Here is a 21551-nt window from a genome sequence, read left to right on the forward strand (position 1 = left end):
TAACTTTTTTTTCTTTACAGACCTTTAAGAAAAAGTGGAAAGTTTTTAATAGTTCTGGAAGTGTGGAAGGGATTTGTGAAAAGATAGTATAAACTCTGATCTCTGTTTTTGGCGAGACGCTTAGGAGACAGTGCATTATATTGGACATAATTCTTTTTTTTTTTTTTTTTTAAGGTCATGGTAGTGGGAAAACCATGGAGAAGAGCAAATATATTTAAGAAATATTCATTAATAACCACAACAACAGTGAGATTTGTTGAGCACCAACTATGTGCCAAGGACTTTGCAACTCTGTCTTGCCAATTCTCATAAAAATCATTTTACCCAGGACTAATCAACTCTCTATTTTACAGGATGGGGAAACTGAGTAACAGTCTCAGGGACTCAATAAGGCAAGAAGGCAGCAAAAGTAGGATCCAGCCCTCCATCTCTCTTGAAGCCCAAGTTTACTCTGCAAGAGAATGAATGGCCAGAAACTGAGTGGTGACGAGGTCCTGTACATGCATAAACGGTCTGTGGACTTTGAACACCTTTCCCCTCTGCATGGACATGTGTGGGCCTATTTCAGGAGAATAGGCCCTTGTTGGCAGACTCCAATCATTTCAGCTGTGTGGTGGAGAGGTGGGTGTTTGATGTTTGACATTGCTTTGCCTATTAAATAGGGTCCTCAACCAACTACAGAAACTCTGTTGGTGTAGTGGGCATTATGCTGAGTGAAATCAGTCAGTTGCAAAAGGACAAATATTTTATAAGACCACTATTATAAGAACTCAGAGGAACAGTTTAAACAGAGAAGAAAATATTCTTTGATGGTAATGAGAGGGCAGAGGGAGGGAGGGTGGGAAAGGGGTATTTAGTAATTAGATAGTAGATAAGAACTACTTTAGGTGATGGGAAAGAACACACATAATACAGGAGAGGTCAGCACAACTGGACTAAACCAAAAGCAAAGAAGTTTCCTAAATAAACGGAATGCTTCAAAGGCCAGCGTACCAGGGGCGGGGCTTTGGGGACCATGGTTTCAGGGGACATCTAAGTCAATTGGCATAATAAAATCTATTAAGAAAACATTCTGCATTCCATTTTGGAGAGTAACGCTAACAAGCAGCCATCTAAGATGCATCACTTGGTCTCAACCCACCTGGATCAAAGGAAAATGAAGAACACCAAAGACACAAGGTAATCATGAGCCCAAGAGACAGAAAGGGCCACATAACCCAGAGACTACATCAGCCTGAGACCAGAAAAGCTAGACAGTGCCCGGCTACAACCGATGACTGTCCTGACAGGGAACACAACAGAGAACCCCTGAGGGAGTAGGAAAGCAGTGGGATGCAGACCCCAAATTCTTGTAAAAAGACTAGACTTAAAGGTCTGATAGAGACTAGAAGGACCCCGGTGGTCATGGCCGCCAGACCTTATGTTGGCTCTCTACAGGAACCATTCCCAAAGCCAACTCTTCAGACAGGGATTGGACTGGACAATGGTTTGGAGAGGGATGCTGGTGAGGAGTGAGCTTCTTGGATCAGGTGGAAACTTGAGACTATGTTGGCATCTCCTCCCTGGAGGGGAGATGAGAGGGTAGAGGGGGTTAGAAGCTGGTGAAATGGACACGAAAAGAGACAGTGGAGGGAGGGAATGGGCTGTCTCATTAGGGTGAGAGCAATTGGGAGTATGTAGCAAGGTGTATATAAATTTTTTTTTTAGCAAGGTATATATAAGTTTTTGTGTGAGAGACTGACTTGATTTGTAAACTTACACTTAAGGCACAATAAAAATTAAAATAAGAATAATAAATTCTGTATTTGGTGATTTTTTTTTTTTTAACCAGGGGCTCCCTCCTCTGCTCCTCATTTCTCCCTATCAACTGACCTTTTTGTGGGTGGGCTCCACTTCTGAAATGCCTACTTCCTTCCTCTTTTGTCTTTCTGTTTTGGTCCCTGAGGTGAATGGAAATTAGCTAAGTGTGATGGGTGTTGAGGAGGCAGACTTTGATCCTTGGCCAAGAGAGAACTAATTCCCCCAAGAGTAGCCAAAAGGATCAGCTCCACAACCACCCTTCTTAGAGCTGAGAGGGTTTCTTTGTTTCTTCAATATTCCAAACCAGAGCAGATGCAATCTGTTTTAAGAAATCCACGATCACACCCAAACAAATCTCTCAAATCAATTCAAATATCAATGAACCTGTATCGAGCTGTGGCAAGGGAAGTCCTATTGGGGATACAGGGAGTAGAATAAAATAAAGCCTTTACTCTCAAGAAATATAGAGCCTCTATTTGGAAAGAAGGTGGGTTTTGTTATATCACGTAAACAACAATTATAATGTAAAGAAGACTAAAATAAGTGCTAACTGGAGTATATCCTGATGCTGGGGGGAGGCAGAGAAAAGAACATTTCATGGAAGGGAAGGTGTTTGGACTGATCTCTGCAGGAGGAGGAGAGGGAAATAAGAGCGTTCCAGGGAGAGAGCCCAGCCTGGTGTGGTTGGGGAATGGCTGGGGTTAAGAATATCAGATTTTTTGGGCCAGTGTAAGAAATTTCAGGGTTTTCTGAAATGAGTGTATTTTTTTCCTCCAATAAGTTGTCCTCTGAAACAAAGTCTTTTATTCCAAAAAATGTGGAAACATCACTAATCTTTAGATCACTTTTTGTTATCTTGCTAGTTATAGTGAAGCAGTGAACGCCTGGAACCTTATTAGTGATCTATTCCTCAGGAATTTATCGAAGAGATAACAAAGTGAAATGCATCAAACCATAATCAGTAATTATTTCTCATCTCCATATGTTCTGCCTGGCGCATAAACCAAAAAAAACTAAACCTATTGTCATCAAGTTGATTCCAACTCATAACAACGCTTCAGGAGAGAGTAGAACTGCCCCGTAGGGTTTCTATGGAGTGGCTGGTAGATTCAAATTGCTGACCTTTTGGTTAGCATCTGAGATCTTAACCACTATGCCACCAGGGCTCCTGGCACACAGTATCTACTTAATAAATATTTGTTGCCCAGATGAAGGAAGGCATTTGATCCAAGATGATGCCCTCTTCTGCCTGTTTTACATTAATCAGAGACCTGACAAAACTAGTAAGTAACTTCATGTCACTGGATGTATCTGCCTGGATGGGCTGTGTCATCGCGAGGTAACCAGTAGCTTCAAACTTTCAGTGCCTTAACACAATATGGAGCCCTTGTAGTGTAGTGGTTAAGAGCTACAGCTGCTAACCAAAACGTTGGCAGTTTGAATCTACCACCCGCTCCTTGGAAACCCTATGGGGCAGTTCTACTCTGTCCTATACAGTCACTATGAGTTGGGATAGACTAGACATCTATGGGTTTGGTTTGTTTGTTTTTCTTTAAACACGATACAGGTTTATTTCTTGGGTCACTGACAGGGCTGGTCCGTTTAACTCAGCTATCATCTTTGAGCACTGTAGAATACACACTTTGTGTTTCACACAGTGTCTTCAATATAAGGAAACTTAGTAAATACAGCTTTTGTGAATGGATATTGTGAAAATACTAGCGCTTCTGTGTGCATAAGCAAGAAGCTAATTCCTACATCAGATTCTGTGTATGAATAAAGTTATTACAAAATTTTCCTAATAGAGTTCTCTGCTAGTTGAACAAATCATAGTATTTTGCCCAGAGTAACTTTAGCACTCTGCATTGTTTTCACGTCAATGGCAGCCCATTTGGTAATTCTTGACTCTTAAAAGAGGACAGCATTTACTCGGAAAACCTTGTGTAGTCATTGAACATCTTGCAGAAAATTTAGCTAGTGTAGACACATGCCTAGCGCTTGTACTAACATTTTCTGTCTTCTATTCTGACACTTATTAGATGATTGCTTTAAAGCTATTTTTGAAGAGACAACTTGAAAAAGGAGAATGGATCAATCACTGTTTAGCCTGCTAGACCCTCTTTGATGTGCGGTAACCAAAAGTCATTCTCATCACATCACAGAAGGTTTAGGTAAGGGAAGCCTGTGATCTCAGCTGAATTCTTAGAAGACGATACGCTGTCTAGTGTCCCCATACAGGGGTGCAATTCAGTTCATAATAAAAGCTCAGTGCTCTTATGGCTGCCACTATACACAGCAGACATACTATATACCATCTATTGTATTTTTTTGGATGAAAGAAAAGTATTAGATTATGCTCTGACTGCCTTTCAACGTCAGCTTAACCAATTCACTGCTGCTAATTAGCATTGGGGTGTTCTCACAGGGCACTACCCTGGGCAATTCCTAGCCTTCTTCATGGAATAGACCTCCATAGACTATTGTCCCCATGCGGAGATGAGCAAGTTATGCCCGTTCCATGGTAAACACGAGGCTGTTTTCAAAGGACTTGGAACACACTGGCGACTCATTGTATTAGCCATCCATTGGAACTGCACGATAAAGTAAAATAAGGTCCAAAGATAGCTTTGTACATCGACCCTTGCTGGAAGAAACGTTGAGTGGCTGAGAGAGTTCATAGCTAACCTAGTTTCCTATCCTCTCAGCTTCTTGCAACAATAACGCACTTGCCACCTCAGCAGACAGATTATATAATCGATACTTAGATGGCCATTGCTGCTGTTGGGCATAAAAGATGCATTCAAAAGGCAGGAGAATCTGTGGTACTTCCGGGAACTCTCATTCTGTCAACCAGGGCAGTCAGGGAGAGTTTCCCTCCAAAAGCAGACAGCCTGAGGAAATGTTGACAGGGTCAAATGTCAGGCAGCCTTTCTAGGGCGGCAAGCACGGTACCGTGGTCTCTTCCCTCCCACAGCAGACTCCTGGACATAGGACTGACTCTTGCTGAGAATCAGAGGGGCCAGGTTCAGGGTGTCCAAATATTTCCTTTACTGTTTTGTCTCAGGGCTTCCCCAAAATGCCCTAATATCATTAAAAGCAGAAAACCTATTAATGAATGTTAATTGAACATAAGGAAGTTGAAGATATCAAATTAAAAAAAAAAACAAAAAAAACCCTGGTATGGAATTTGGAGGAATATTTTTCATTGCAAAGATGAGTAAAAGAATGTGACGTTGTTTAGAGAATTTTACTCAAGCCACACTGCCAAATGGAATAGAGTTAAAAAAAAATCCCTCAAATGGTCATTGATGGTTTGAGTCTCAATAAGACGGTCTCTGAATTTAATTTTCTTTTTTTTTTTTAGTTTGGGACAGTAGAGAGATAGTCCTCCCTCGCCCAACCCTGAGAGTTTATATTTTATTTTCTAGAGACTGAGTAGCTTTGTGCAAAGTCAGAATTAGAAATGGTTTCCATGATCAATTGGGGGAGTGCAACTTATGGAACATTTTGTGTATAAACTATTAAACAGGAAACTAACATGCTCTGTAAACCTTCACCTAAAGCACAATTAAAAACAAAATTGGTTTCTGTGATCAATAGGGCTCTATAGTAAAAACTTTAGAAATACATATTGATACAATGTATCTCATTTACTTCATGAAAATCGCAACCAAGAGGGGATGTGGAATGAAAACAAGCACGTTTAAAATGCTAACAAAGAGACCGCCTCACAATGCCCCCCCACCCCAAAAAAATCCAAGTAAGCATGTGGTATTTGCAATCAGGCTGCATCAGGGGGGTCAGAGATCAAAAATAAGTGGTGGGCCACATCACGCAGAGCTTTTAAAAAATAATGTCACATTCTTTCATTCTCAGCGTAAGAAATGGGCAACTTGTTCAGAGCAAATAATTGTTTGAACTGAGGATTTTATTATGAATCTCTGAAGACTGCTGAATTTAGGGTCGCAGTAAGGGTTGATTAGGTACAAGGTGCCTAAGCTCCCCTCTGTCGATGCTATTGAAAGAAGCAAGTAATTTAGATTCAGAATTGGTCTTGGATTGAAGCTCACTCCATTACAGACCATTTTCAATTTCAGCTATACAATAAACATCAAGCTCGGCAAGGAAATTAGTACATTTGGTAATGTATTGGAAGAGATGGGTGGGTCTTTGACAAGATGACACTTATCACCAAAGCTTCAGCTAACGAAACCCTTGAGTGGTATCCGCATTTGACATATTTTGACATTTTTTGAAATCACATCCAGCATTTTTTCCCCCACAATGTTCTTCTTTATGAGAGAAAAAAAAATCCATCTATCTTTAAAATGAGTACTGCAGTATTGGTGGGGGGGTGGAATTAAAGAGATGCTGCCTGCCACTGACAGGAAGAACAGGGTACTTTCTCAAAATCTGTAAGGTGCAGCCGATTCACAGGGTAAATATTATTCAAATGAAGCCCACAATGCATTCGTTTCCAGGAGAAGCTTCAGGTTTAAAAGGGGCATGTTTTATCATATTTTGCCTCAAAGTACCTTTCACTGGAAAACGTGATCTCATTAATGTGACTACAATTTACACGGTTGCAAAAATAGCCAATTTCAGGTAATTATTTCCTGAACGAAATAGTTTATTGTCTTTTTTTCCCCCCAGTAAGAAAACTGCTTGTACCTTAGTAAGGCAGGACTTTTAAAAGGAAAAAATAACAAAAGAAAGCAGAATATGAAAACCACCTATATTTTTAAAAAAAAAGGTCAAGAAAGAAAAACTGCAGGGCAAAATAAAAGCATGAAATAAACAGGGGAAAAGCAGATAAGAATGACGGCATCGGGCCCCAAACTAGTTCTCACCAGGCCACAACCCGTCTCCCCTCTCCAGAGTTCTCATGTTTATGTATAATTAAATGCTGTTTTATTGCCAAGTGGCCTAGATAATGGAAAACCAGAAAAAAGAAGAAAATGCTCCCAAAGTGACTGAAAATTTAGGTTCACACATTCTGCAGAACAGTTTCTGTTATTTACTTTTTAGTTTTTCTTGAAGGCTGGGTGAAATGATTATGTATTCAGATATTTTAAATCTCATACAGCGCTATTGTTCCTGCCTCGGTTTTCAGCTAGTGCTGGAGAACAAGTGCAACAAGAACTACAAAAGTGTTCTAAATGAGGGGCCTTCCTGAGCCCCAGTGGACCCAGGGCAGCTCTTGCAGGGGGGTAGGCCCTGCCGGGTGGTCCTGTGCATACATCATTTACCCACCACGAGGAGGAGGTCACCTTGAAGTTTGGAATTGGGGACAGCAGAGAAAAAGAGTGAGGAAGCCAGAGAGAACAGAGTAAAGAAAGAAAAGAGACTGCTTTGTGCTGTGGGCAGTGGGTTTGTGCAAGACAGATACTCTCTAAGAATTCAAACCACATAAAGAGAACTCTTTTCTAACCTCTACTCTGTAGGTGATTTCTTTACACCCGAGAGACCCCTAACCTTTCTCACTTCCATAATCCAAATTTAAGACCCCAGATCCTGCAGTTACGGAAAACAAAACAAAACAAAAAATATACTTCTGTATTAGCTACAGGTCCTAACGTCATCATCTCAGAAAGCTGCATTCAATGTTTCTCTGACTCCTGACATTCACCTCTATCCCCTAAAACAAAAATTTTGACATTGTGCAAAACATAAGGAATGTTGTTGAGCTGTTCACTCATCTAATAATCCAGGGTTTTAATGATCATTTCTCCTGTTCCTCATTAGTCTTCACCTAGCCTAAAGATATGGAAAATCATTTGAGTGAGTTGGGTTCAAATAGAATTGTAAGTCATCAGACCTCAAAAATGATATTACTTCAGCTGTTTTCCCCCATAATATTACAGTGGGAGCCCTAGTGGTGCAGTGGTTAAGAGACTGGCTGTTAACCACAGTTCTAATCTACCAGCCACTCCTTGGAAACCCTATGGGGCAGTTCTACTTTTCCTATGGGGTCGCTATGAGTCGGAATCAATTTAACAGCAACGGGTTTGTTCATTTTTTAATATCACAGTGATGGCCTTTGAGTGTATCCTCAATAAGTCTTTTTTTTTGTGCCAATTTTAATAATAAAGGTGAAACGATCAAACTCTGAGTGGTAGTCTATTACTTACTATGTTCAGGGGTGCTAGTTAGCTGAAAGGCATCGGAAACGTCAAATGGACAGCTCACGGTGGATGTCTATTCTGATTGGTTGATATCCTTGCCATACCCATTGCAGTTGAATCTATTTTGACTCATAGTGACCCTTACAGGATAGAACAGAACTGCCACATAGGGCTTCCTAGGCAGTCACCTTTACAAAAGCAGGCTGCCAGGTCTTTTCTCCCTTGGAGCAGCTAGTGGGTTTGAAATGCCAACTTTTTAGTTAGCAGCCAAATGCTTAATCACTATACCACCAGGGCTCCTATTCATGCCATTAAAAAAACACCAAACCCATTGCAGTTGAGTCATTCTGACTCATAGTGACCCTACAGAACAGAGCAGAAATTCCCCATAGGGTTTCCAAGGAGCAGCTGGTGGATTTGAACTGCGGACCATTTGGTTAGCAGCTGTACCTCTTAATCACTACACCACCAGTTGTTAAATATTTTGTTTGTACATAATATTTACTACAACCAAATCAAACCAAACCCGTTGACCTCAAGTGGATTCTGACTCATCAGGATCCTATAGGACAGAGTAGAACTGCCCCATAGGGTTTCCAAGGAGCCGCTGATGAGTTAGTCACTAATGGAGTACTTTTTATAATTATAGTTGATTAATTACTTCTGTAAGTATCTGTTTAAGGAGGCCCAGTGTCTCAATGTTTAAGTACTTGGCTGCTAACCAAAAGGTTGGTGGTTCAAACCCAGCCAGCGGCTCTGCGAGAGAAAGACCTGGCAATCTGTTCCCATAAAGACTAACAGCCTAAGCAACCCTATGGGACAGTTCTACTCTGCCTCATGGGGTCCCTGTGAGTGGAAATGGACTCAAGGGCACCCAACGACAACAACAAAGTATCTGCTTAATGCCTTCCCGGGAAGTCAAGAGACAATTTCTTGTTTCTCCTCTAGTTAGGTCAATTCTTGCCACATAGTAGCCACTCAACAAATTTTCTGAATGAATGAATGGAGAATTCCCCACATATCCACATTTTAGAGTTGTGAGGCCCCAGAAGAAGGGCCACTTTCATCTCTCTGTAGCTGCTTATTCTTTCAGAGAAATTCTGGCACTGAACACAGCGAAAACTGGAGGAACATTTTCATTGTTATTTGATTCCTTTCTTTTTTAGAATGACATCCCTGAGCTTAGCTCTCCTTGGTGTCCGGGAGTTCAGTGTCTTTAGAATTAAGCCACCAGTCTTCCATAGGTGGAGGAGAGAATCTGGGGGTCCAACTACGAATTATAGGATTTTTAAGGTAACCCTCCTGTTTTCAAGGAGCCCTGGTGGCACAGCGGCTAAGTACTCGGCTGCTAACCGCAAAGTTGGTGGTTTGAACCCACTAGTCACTCTGAGGGAGAAAGAAGTGGCAACCCGCTTCCCTATACATCACAGCCTTGGGAACCCTATGGGGACAGTTCTACCCTGTCCTATAGGGTTGCTATGAGTCAGAATCGACTCCATGGCCATGGGTTTTGGCTTCTGTTTTCAGCATTAACTGGGCCCCCATCTTCAGAGGGACATTCATACCTATAATTCCTGTGCTTTTCTGCAGTAATTTGATTTGAAGCATCTTGAGTCTGGGCTTCTCAAGGTGCCAAACTTGGTTTTATCTGGTCTGCTAAGTCAAAATTGTGTTGCTTTTTCTCCTCGCCCTTTACTGTCATTTTGGAAACCCTGGTGGTGTACTGGTTAAGAACTACAGTTGCTAACTAAAAGGTCAGCAGTTTGAATCCACCAGGCACTCCTTGGAAACCGTATGGGGCAGTTCTACTCTGTCCTATAAGGTTGCTATGAGTCGAAATCAGGTTTGGTTTTGGTTTACTGTCATTTTAGGGTCGTTTTGGGAGGAAACACTGGTCAAAGCATGTGTTCAGTTTATTATTTCATAGGTTTAACACACTTTTCCCATTTTATAATTATGAAATGTTTAATACAAACAATAGAATATATATGAATATGTATACATAATAATAAAGTACGATTAGGGTCGCTATCAGTCAGAATCAACTCCACAGCAAAGGGTTTGGTTTTTTGGTTATATATATGTAATGCACGTATGAATACCCATAAATAAAGTGAACCCCCATGAACCCACCACTTAACTTCAGAAATACTTCCCACTATCTTCTACCTTCCCACTAAAAGTAACCACCATCCCAAATTTTGTGTTTAAATTTCCTTCACTTCTCCTTTCAACTTCTCACGTATATATATACATATATACACATATATATTTCTGTACTAGTCTGCTTTTGCTGTTATGCTGCAGTAATGACTTACACCAACAAGTGTTTAATTTTTACATAAGTACACCTTAGGTGTAGGTTGGCTGCCTGTCGTAGTGGGCCAGCTTTAGTTCTGCTCGTGTCTTCATTATGGGACTCAGGCTAATGGGGCAACCCCTATCTCAGTGTCATTGCAAATGAAAAGGAGCCATGGCAGAATCACATGATGGCTCTGAAAGCTTCTGCTGGCAATGGCACAGACCAGTCCATCACAATTCACGGGCCAAACCCAGAATCAATGGGGAGCAGTTTATTCCTCCCACAGGGAGGAGCACTGTAAGATATACAGCAAAGGGTCAGGATATTTAGTCACCTTCCAGGAAATGACAGTGAACAACTGGGAACAATAATAAAACTGACCACCAAACCAAAAACCAAACCCGATACCAACTCATAGTGACCCTATAGGGCAGAGAAGAACTACCCCGTAGAGTTTCTAAGGCTATAAATCTTTACAGAAGCAGACTGCCACATCTTTTTCCTGTGGACTGGCTGGTGGGTTTGAACCTCTGAACTTTCGGTTAGCAGCTGAGCGCTTAACCACTGTACCACCAGGGCTCCTTAAACTGGCCATAGATTGAGTATGTCTCCCCCAAAATATGTGTTGAAAGCCTAACCACTATATGTATGGATGGAAACCCTGGTGGTGTGGTTAAGAGCTACAGCTGCTAATCAAAAGGTCGGCAGTTCGAATCCACCAGAAGCTCGCTGAAAACCCTATGGGGCAGTTTTACTCTGTCCTACAGGGTCCTATAAGTCAGAATTGACTCAATGGCAACAGGTTTTTTGTTGTTGTTGTTGTTGTTGTTATATGTGTGGATGTAACCTAATCCAAGGTAATGGAATTACCTTACATGTAATCTAATATAATGTAATCATCTTCCATAATGTAATTTAAAGTAATGTAATCACTGTCAACAATACAACTGAATGTAATCAACAGGTTGATGTTACACCAGTGTAGGGTGGGTCCTAAACCTCATCACTTCTGAGTTATATAAAGAGCAGTGGAGACACAGAGAAGAACCCAGACATTTGGGGAAGACAGACAACAAAAGAAAATAAAATTACAAGTCCAAGAATTCCAAAGATTGCCAGTTATTAGAAGCTGAAATAGACAAAGAAAGACCTCGCCCAGAACTACACCTGAACTTAGACTGTGAGGGAATAAATTTCTGTTCTTTCAAGCTAGCCACTTGTAGTATTTGTGTTACAGCAACACTAGGAAACTAAGACTGCTCTCTTGTTCACAAATGTTCATTTCCCTCTCTTCCACAAAATAATATTCTTCTCTATCCCCAAGGAAAACAGTTCAAATGATACATCCAATCACAGCATCAGATTCCAGGAATTTTGAGATAGTCTTGACATCAGGTCCAGATGCAGCTCTCCTCTTCATCTGGAGACCAATGAACTAAAAATAAAAGCTGTCTGTCCAGCATTGCAATTCTGAATCTCACTGGGCAAACCTTGTGAGGGCCCCCACCATGGAGGGGAGGAAATGTCTCTTGATTAGGTTCACTCTACCATCTGTAACCAGCTCCCGAATCCCTTATAAATAACTTTTAGTTCAGTCCTTCTTTTTCCATTATCTTCACTGGGCCACATCTGAAAAGAGTATTGCAGAATATGCTCTCTTGGGAGCTTCCTGCTCTTAGACTCAGAATAGACACAGCCTCTTTTAATCTAGGTTGATGGCTCTTTTGCTAGTACAAATCTCTCAATAACTTCGTCATCTTTTTCTGTGACTCTAATTGGTTTCATGTAGTCGGAGCCCTGGTGGTGCAGTGGTTAAGAGCTTGGCTGCCAACCAACCAAAAGGTTGGCAGTTTGAATTCACCAGCTGCTCCTTGGAAACCCTATGGGGCAGCTCTATGGTATTCTATAGGGTCACTATGAGTCAGAACCAAGTCAACGGTAACAGGTTTTTTTTTTGTTTTGTTTCATGTAGCAACAGCCATACCCACAGTCTTTACCAAGACATGTCTCTCTTAGCTAAACTTGTGTGCTGGCTGCTGTCAAGTTGGCCCCGACTCATGGTGTCCCCATACACAGTGGAAGGAAATGCTGCCCAGTCCTCTGCCATCCCCATGATTGGTTTTGAATTGGACCATTGTGATCCATAGGATTTTCATTGGCTAATTTTCTGAAGTAGATCACCAAGCCTTTTTTCTTAGCCTTTCTTAGTCTGGAAGCTCTGCTGAAATCTTTTCAGCATTACAGCAAAACACCGGCCTCTGCTGACAGAGGAGTGGTGGCTGTACATGAGGTGCGTTGGCCAGGAATTAAACCTGGGTCTCCTGCATGGAAGGTGAGAATTCTACCACTGAACCATCACTGCCTACACTCTTTAGACTTAATTACAAATATTTTGAATTTATCAAACTTCTGTGGGAGAGCCACACCTTTAGGGTCTTTTGAACCATTTTGTGCAACGAAGGATTTACCAGGTGGTGCCATATTAAATTCAACAAGAGGCACTCCTGACAGCCTTGAATTGGTCTATGCCACCCAAAGCTGGGCTATAACCAGCTTTTGTCACTCAAGGTCTTCTTAGTTTTTCATTTGAATGTGAGAATAATTTGCATCTTTCTATCCTCTAAGTACTCACATTTCTGACTGCTTTTCATCTTTGCTTACAAATTGGCCAATTCTTTTGAGAGCTCAATTTTTTCCTGCAGTACTATAGCCAATAGCAATGAAGACACGCTAGTAACATTCTGTTTTCCGGTCTCTCTGCCCGAGGTCACGAGGTGTTCCAGTATACTATCTCCCTTTCATGTTATTGCAGGCTACAGTTTCGTTAAATGTCTACTGTTGCATGACGGGTTGCATCCTTCCAGCTTCTCATAACAGTTTCCTTGTCACCCGCACTCTGCTACACAGCCAGTGTCACATATTTTAGGAGCCTTACAAAGTGGCATCTACTTTAAGTAGCAATTCCTAAATCTCAATGGCTTACAAAAACAATTATTTCTTGCTCATATTACATGGTTATGTGCTGGCTGTGGGTCAGACCACAATCCCTGAACATATATTGCTATGTCTTGTATGTTTTTGAAGTTTATATAAAGAAAAATCATAAAATATATATACTTTTGTGACATATTTTCAGGGTTCAAGATTATATTTGTGAGTTTCATTCATGTTAATGTGTACAGTATTGTTCAAGCATTACTACTGTATAGTGCTTCATGGTATAAATGTACCAAAATTGCTTTTAGTTTTTGTTAATATACACAATACTGCTCAAGATCCTTGTGCATGTCTTCAGTATGCCATATTTTTATACAAATAGCATGCACCTTCTTCATTTGATTGCCAACAGCTCCCTCCCCCTCGAGGTATTTTTGTAAGCATGCTCTACTAATTTTTTTAACATGTAAAAAAAAAAAATTGGCATAGCGGCACTTTTGGAAATATCTCATGGGGGGGCAAGGTTGGCAAACAAATGTAGAAAACACACATTATTTGCATAAAAATACGGTACACGTGAAAAAGAATTCTGAATACATACCAAGAAGTAAAATTGGATCATAAGAATTTTTGAAAACTTATTAACTAATGCTGGATTTTTTTCCCTAAAGTAATTATAACAATTTATATTTCAGTTAGGTATATTTACAAGTTCTACAGCCTTGATAACACGTGGTATTGTCAGGCTTTAACATTCTTGCCAATTTGGTGAGTGTAAAATAGTATCTCATTGTGGTTTATATTTGTATCTCCCTGTTTACATATTTCGTACGTCTGTAGGTCACTCATGTATCTGCCTCTGTGAAATATCTATACATCTCTTTGGGTACTTTTCTAGTGAAGTTATTGTATTTTTAGTATTGATTGTATATATTTATACATTCTCAATGCTATTTCTTTATTGGCTGTCTGTGTTGTAAATATATTCTCCTAATTCGTGTCTTGTCTTTTCACTTTTTAAATGGTGTCTTTGATGAATGAAAGTTCTGCATTTTAATATAGATGAGTTTATCGATATTTTCCTGTAAGATTAACGTTCTTTATATCTTGTATAAATAATCCTCACCTAACCCAAGGTCAAAAGATACAACATTTTCTTGTTAGAATTTTAAAGTTTTGCTCTTTATAATGAAGTTTTTAATTCATCTAGAATTTATTTCTGTTTATGGTGTGAAGTATGGATTAAATTTTATTTTTTTAACTTGAAAATCAATTGTCCAAGTACCTTGTACTATATTCTTATTCTTTTTATTTTATGTTACCATATCTGCATTTGTTTTAAGGTATATTTTAAAATTATAATTTTTAATTTTTTGTTGACAAAGTATAAAAATGCAATTGTTTTTTTATATAGTAATCTTATATCTTGTAACCTTTCTAAATTCTCTCACTAATTAAAAAATTTGCTTTTACATTATTATTTCTTCATGGAGTCATGTCATCTGCAAATAAGGGCAACTTTGTTGCTTTCCGATCTTCATACATTTTATTTTACTTTATTTCTGATTTTATTGTTCTGCTAGGAATTTGATAGAAGTATTGACAGAGGATATTAGCCTCTTGTGTTCCTGATTTTAAAGAGGCTGATTGCTTTAACATTTCACCACTAAACATGTTAAATCTTGTAGGTTTTCCTTTTTCTTTTTATTCTGTAAATGTGACAAATTATATTAACATATTCTTGAACATAATATTAACTTTATATTCTTCATGTCTAACTTGGTAATGGTTTATTATCTTTTTAATGCATTGGTGGAATTAACTTGCTAATGTTTTATTTAGGATCTTTGCACACTTGAGTGACATTGGCCTATAATTTTTCCTCCTCGTACAGTTATCCCCTTTCCATTTATTTTTAATATCAAATATATAACAGCTTCATAAAATATGTTGGGGAGTGTTTCCTATTTTTCTATCCTCTAGAAAACTATAAAATTGGAATTTTCTGTTCTCTTTTTTTAAGGAACTTTATTAGAAGACACTTGGAAAACTGCGTAGGTCTGTTTCTTTGTAAAGATTCTTAATCATTGATTTAAACTTTTGTATGGTCATAGAATTATTCAGTTCTAGTTCTTCTTGAGTCAGTTTTGATAAAATAAATTTTTTTTAGTTTTTTCCTAAGTTTTCAAATTTTCTGTAATAAAGTTAATGATATTTACTTTTAAATTTCTGCTTCATGTATAGTTATGTCATCTTTTTGCTCCTAATATCTGTCTATCTGAACCTTCCCATTTTGTTTTTTTCTTGATCAATCATCCTAGGCATGTATCTGTTTTATTAATCTTTTCAAAGAATCAACTTTTGAGTTTGTCACCTTTCTCTGTGTTCTATTTTGTTATTTTCTATGATACAATCTCTATAGGCTTCTTGTTAATATCAATATCATTCACAGGCCACTGGGAGCGGCTTTTAGGTAGATTTTGATGTAACAGATTCTAGAGGTGTTGGTGAGCAAGATAACAGAATGAACAGCAAGAAAAAACTTGATTGCTCCAAAACAGTGAATATAATTTAAACCAAAACTAAACCCACTGCTGTCGAGTTGATTCTGATTCACAGTGACCCTATAGGACAGAGTAGAACTGCCCAATAGAGTTTCAAAGGAGTGCCTTGTGGATTCGAACTGCTGACCTCTTGGTTAGCAGCCAGAGCACTTAACCACTACACTACCAGGGAATATAATTTAGGAGCAGAATTTTTTTTTTCCTTTTTTGCAAATGCTTTTAATATCTTAGGTGTTTTTCTTACTGACTCCCTTTTTCCATCCTCAGTTTAATAATTAGGAGCCCCATGTAGTTCTCTTTTTCAAGGTTGAAGAATAGTGCTTTTCATCTAAATTTTTTAACATCAAAATTTATAGTGAAGGAGGCAAAATAAACAGATGGCTTAGGGCCTGAATATTGTTTACAGACTCTAAGTAAATTGTCTAGTCAAAAGTGCAAAAGATTTCAGCACTATATGTATAACATAACAAAGCACTAGATAAGTTTCTGGAGAAAAATCACTGTCAATATTTACAGCTGGGTTACAGATATGTAACCTTCATATACCTCTGAAAAAAAAAACAAAACAAAACAGAATTCCATGGGCGGACTAAGGGCAATTCTATGGTCAGTCACAGCATCAGTACTCTAAGTTAAAGGACCAATGATAAGAAACAATGTTGTTTTTTTTTTTTTTTTTTTTGGTTACACAATATTAGAATATATTCAAATAAACAGGGACTTAGTTTTCAACAGAATACTTATAAAATTGTCTTTTCCATGCTACAGAAAGCCTTTTTTCCATACGAGACGAACTAGTGCCACAGTAGCTGCCTGTTTTTGATGAACATCTTAGTACCAGCCTAGTAATTCCAGGAAAGATTGTGCCGCTTTCTTTGATTTTAGAGCGAGCACATTTTGGTTTGCACAACTCTTAAACTAATCGAGGTCATTACCAACAGCACTGAAGTAATTTAAGAAGCTGATATTTCTCTTCTTTTATTCATAGACCTGATATATTGAAATGACATAGGACGTTCTGAAGTCTTTCAATCAATTCGGTCTTTCTCGCACTCGCAAACAATAAAGCCACCAAAACATGGCACTAAACCTAAAATGCTAAATATAAGAAATCAATAGTGCTTGGGAAAAATATCAAGAGGAAAAGGAATTCCAAATAGAAGGCATTTATCTCAGCATGCCCCACCATATGTTTTCTTGCTGTTATTAACGAGTAGCTATTGCTGAACTTTGGAAAAACAAATATGGCATTGATCTTTCCATTAGCAAGAATTGCAAGATGTTGATTAACTTTAGGTATGAAGTATGCCCCCCACGTATCTGTAAGTTTGTCCTGCTGTGGGGGCTTGTGTGTTGCTGTGATGCTGGAAGCTATGCCACCGGTATTCAGATACCAGCAGGGTCACCCATGGAGGACAGGTTTCAGCTGAGCTTCCAGACTAAGACAGACTAGGAAGAAGGACCTGGCAGTCTACTTCTGAAAAGCATTAGCCAGTGAAAACCTTATGAATAGCACCAGAACATTGTCTGATATAGTGCTGGAAGACAAGCCCCCCAGGTTGGAAGGCACTCAAAAGATGACTGGGGAAGAGCTGCCACCTCAAAGTGGAGTCGACCTTAATGATATGGATGGGGTAAAGCTTTTGGGACCTTCATTTGCTGATGTGGCATGACTCAAAATGAGAAGAAACAGCTGCAAACATCCATTAATAATTGGAAACTGGAATGTAATCATACACCTTGCATGTGGAGATGAAGATACAGCGATACAAAGAAATAAAAGTTCGTTTTAAATTAGAAAAATAGAGGTAAATAATAAGGTAACCACAAAGGAGAAAAACTATGCTACTCATCTAAATAAAATACAAGGGAAAAATACAGACTCAGCAGAAACAAAATCAACAACAACAAATATGAGGAAAGGACAATATATAAAGAAAATCTACTCAGCACATAAAATCAAGTGGGAAAAGGAAGCTGTCAACACACAAAAAAAGACATCAAAATGATAGCACTAAATTCATATCTATCCATAATTACCCTGAATGTCAATGGACTAAATGCACCAATAAAGAGACAGAAAGTGGCAGAATGGATTAAAAAACAAGATATGTATATATGCTGTCTACAAGAGACACACCTTAGACTTAGAGACACAAACAAATTAAAACTCAAAGGATGGAAAAAAATATATCAAGCAAAGAACATTCAAAAAAGAGCAGGAGTGGCAATATTAAATTTCTGACAAAATAGACTTTAAAGTTAAATCTATCAGAAAGGATAAGGAAGGACACTATATAATGATTAAAGGAACAAGACACCAAGAAGATACAACCGTATTAAATATTTATGCACCCAATGACAGGGCTGCAAGATGCATAAAACAAGCTCTATCAGCATTGAAAAGTGAGATAGGCAGCTCCACAATAATAGTAGGAGACTTCAACACAACACTTTCGGTGAAGGACAGGACATCCAGAAAGAAGCTCAATAAAGACACAGAAGATCTAAATGCTACAATCAACCAACTTGACCTCGTAGACATATACGGAACTCACCACCCAACAGCAACCAACTATACTTTCTTTTCTAGTGCACATAGAACATTCTCTAGAGTAGACCACATATTAGGTCATAAAGCAAGCCTTAGCAGAATCCAAAACACTGAAATATTACAAAGCATCTTCTCTGACCATAAGGCCATAAAAGTGGAAATCAATAACAGGAAAAGCAGGGAAAAGAAATCAAACACTTGGAAACTGAACAATACCCTGCTCAAAAAAGACTGGATTATAGAAGACATTAAAGATGGAATAAACAAATTCATAGAATACAATGAGAATGCAAACACTCCCTATCAGAACCTTTGGCACACAGCAAAAGCGGTGCTCAGAGGCCAATTTATATCAATAAGTGCACATATCCAAAGAGAAGAAAGGGCCAAAATCAAAGAATTATCCCTACAACTTGAGCAAATAGAAAGAGAGCAACAAAAGAAACCCTCAGGCACCAGCAGAAAATAAATAATAAAAATTAGAGCTGAAATAAATGAAATAGAAAACAGAAAAACAATTGAAAGAATTAACAAGACCAAAAGCTGTTTTTTTGAAAAACTCAACAAAATTGATAAATCACTAGCCAAACTGACAAAAGAAAAACAGGAGAGGAAGCAAATAACCCAAATAAGAAATGAGATGGGCGATATCACAATAGACCCAACTGAAATTAAAAGAATCATATCAGATTACTATGAAAAATTATACTCAAACAAACCTGAAAACTTAGAAGAAATGGATGAATTTCTAGAAACACACTACCTACCTAAACTAACACAAACAGAGGTAGAACAATTAAATAGACCCATAACAAAAGAAGAGATGGAAAAGGTAATCAAAAAAACTCCCAACAAAAAAAAGCCGTTGTCCAGACGGCTTCACTGCAGAGCTCTACCAAACTTTCAGAGAAGAGTTAACACCACTACTACTAAAGGTATTTCAGAGCATAGAAAAGGATGGAATACTACCAAACTCATTCTATGAAGCCACCATACCCTGAAACCAAAACCAGGTAAAGACACCACAAGAAAAGAAAATTATAGACCTATATCCCTCATAAACATAGATGCAAAAATCCTCAACAAAATTCTAGCCAATAGAATTCAACAACATATCCAAAAAATAATTCACCATGACCAAGTGGGATTCATACCAGGTATGCAGGGATGGTTCAACATTAGAAAAACAATTAATGTAATCCACCACATAAATAAAACAAAAGACAAGAATCACATGATTTTATCAGTTGATGCAGAAAAGGCATTTGACAAAGTTCAACATTCATTCACGATAAAAAAAACTCTCAGCAAAATAGAAATAGAAGGAAAATTTCTCAACATAATAAAGGGCATTTATACAAAGCCAACAGGCAACATCATCCTAAATGGAGAGAGCCTGAAAACATTCCCACTGAGATCGGGTACCAGACAAGCATGCCCTTTATCACTACTCTTATTCAACATTGTGCTGGAAGTCCTAGCCAGAGCAATTAGGCTAGATAAAGAAATAAAGGGCATCCAGATTGGCAAGGAAGAAGTCGAAGTATCTCTATTTGCAGATGACATGACCTTATACACAGAAAACCCTAAAAGGAATCCTCCAGAAAACTACTGAAAGTAATAGAAGAGTTCAGCAGAGTATCGGGATACAAGATAAACAGACGAAAATCAGTTGGACTCCTCTACACCAACAAAAAGAACATTGAAGAGGAAATCACCAAATCAATGCCGTTTACAGTAGCCCCCAAGAAGATAAAATACTTAGGAATAAAGCTTACCAGAGATATAAAAGACTTATACAAAGAAAACTACAGTACACTTCTGCAAGAAACCAAGAGAGACTTACATAAATGGAAGAACATACCTTGCTCGTGGATAGGAAGACTTAACATTATAAAAATGTCTATTCTACCAAAAGCGATCTATACATTTAAAGCAATTCCGATCAAAATCCCAAGGACGTTCTTTAATGAGATGGAGAAACAAATCACCAAATTCATATGGAAGGGAAAGAGGCCCTGGATAAATAAGGCATTCCTGAAAAAGAAGAACAAAGTGGGAGTCCTTACTTTACCTGATTTTAGAACCTATTACATCACCACAGTAGTCATAACAGCCTGGTACTGGTATAACAACAGGTACATGGACCAATGGAACAGAATTTAGAATCCAGACATAAATCCATCCACATATGAGCCGTTGATATTTGACAAAGGCCCCAAAACAGTTAAATGGGAAAAAGACAGTCTTTTTAACAAATGGTGCTGGCATAACTGGATATCCATCTGCAAAACAATGAAACAACACCCATATTACACTCCATGCACAAAAACTAACTAAAAAAGGAGTAAAGACCTAAATATAAAATCTAAAACGATAAAGATCATGGAAGAAAAAATAGGGACAATGTTAGGAGCTCTAATACATGGCATAAATAGTATACAAAACATTATAAAGAATGAAGAAGAAAAACTAGATAACTGGGAGCTCCTAAAAATCAAACACTTATGCTCATCCAAAGACTTCACCAAAAGAGTAAAAACGTTACCTACAGACTGGGAAAAAGTTTTTAGCTATGACATTTCTGATCAGTGCCTGATCTCTAAAATCCACATGACACTGCAAAAAGACAAATAACCCTATTAAAAAAATGGGCAAAAGATATGAATAGACACTTCACTAAAGAAGACTTTCAGGTAGCTAACAGATATATGAGGAAATGTTCATGATCATTAGCCATTAGAGAAATGCAGATCAAAGCTACAATGAGATTTCATCTCACTCACAAGGCTGGCATTACTCCAAAAAACACAAAATAATAAATGTGGGAGAGGCTGTGGAGAGATTGGAACACTTATACACTGCTGGTGGGAATGTCAAATGGTACAACCACTTTGGAAATCGATTTAGCACTTCCTTATTTTTTATAAAGCTAGAAATAGAACTACCATACAATCCAGCAATCCCACTCCTTGGAATATATCCTAGAGAAATAAGAGCCTTTACACAAACATATGCACACCCATGTTTATTGCAGCACTGTTTACAATAGCAAAAAGATGGAAGGAACCAAGTTGTCCATCAACAGATGAATGGATAAATAAATTATGGTATATTCACACAATGGAATACTACGCATCGAAAAAGAACAGTGAGGAATCTGTGAAACATTTCATAGCATGGAGGAATCTGGAAGGCATTATGCTGAGTGAAGTTAGTCAGTTGCAAAACGACAAATATTGCATAAGACCACTATTATAAGAACTTGA

This window comes from Elephas maximus, chromosome 1 (genome assembly GCF_024166365.1).
Source record: "Elephas maximus indicus isolate mEleMax1 chromosome 1, mEleMax1 primary haplotype, whole genome shotgun sequence".
Lineage (NCBI taxonomy): Eukaryota > Metazoa > Chordata > Mammalia > Proboscidea > Elephantidae > Elephas > Elephas maximus.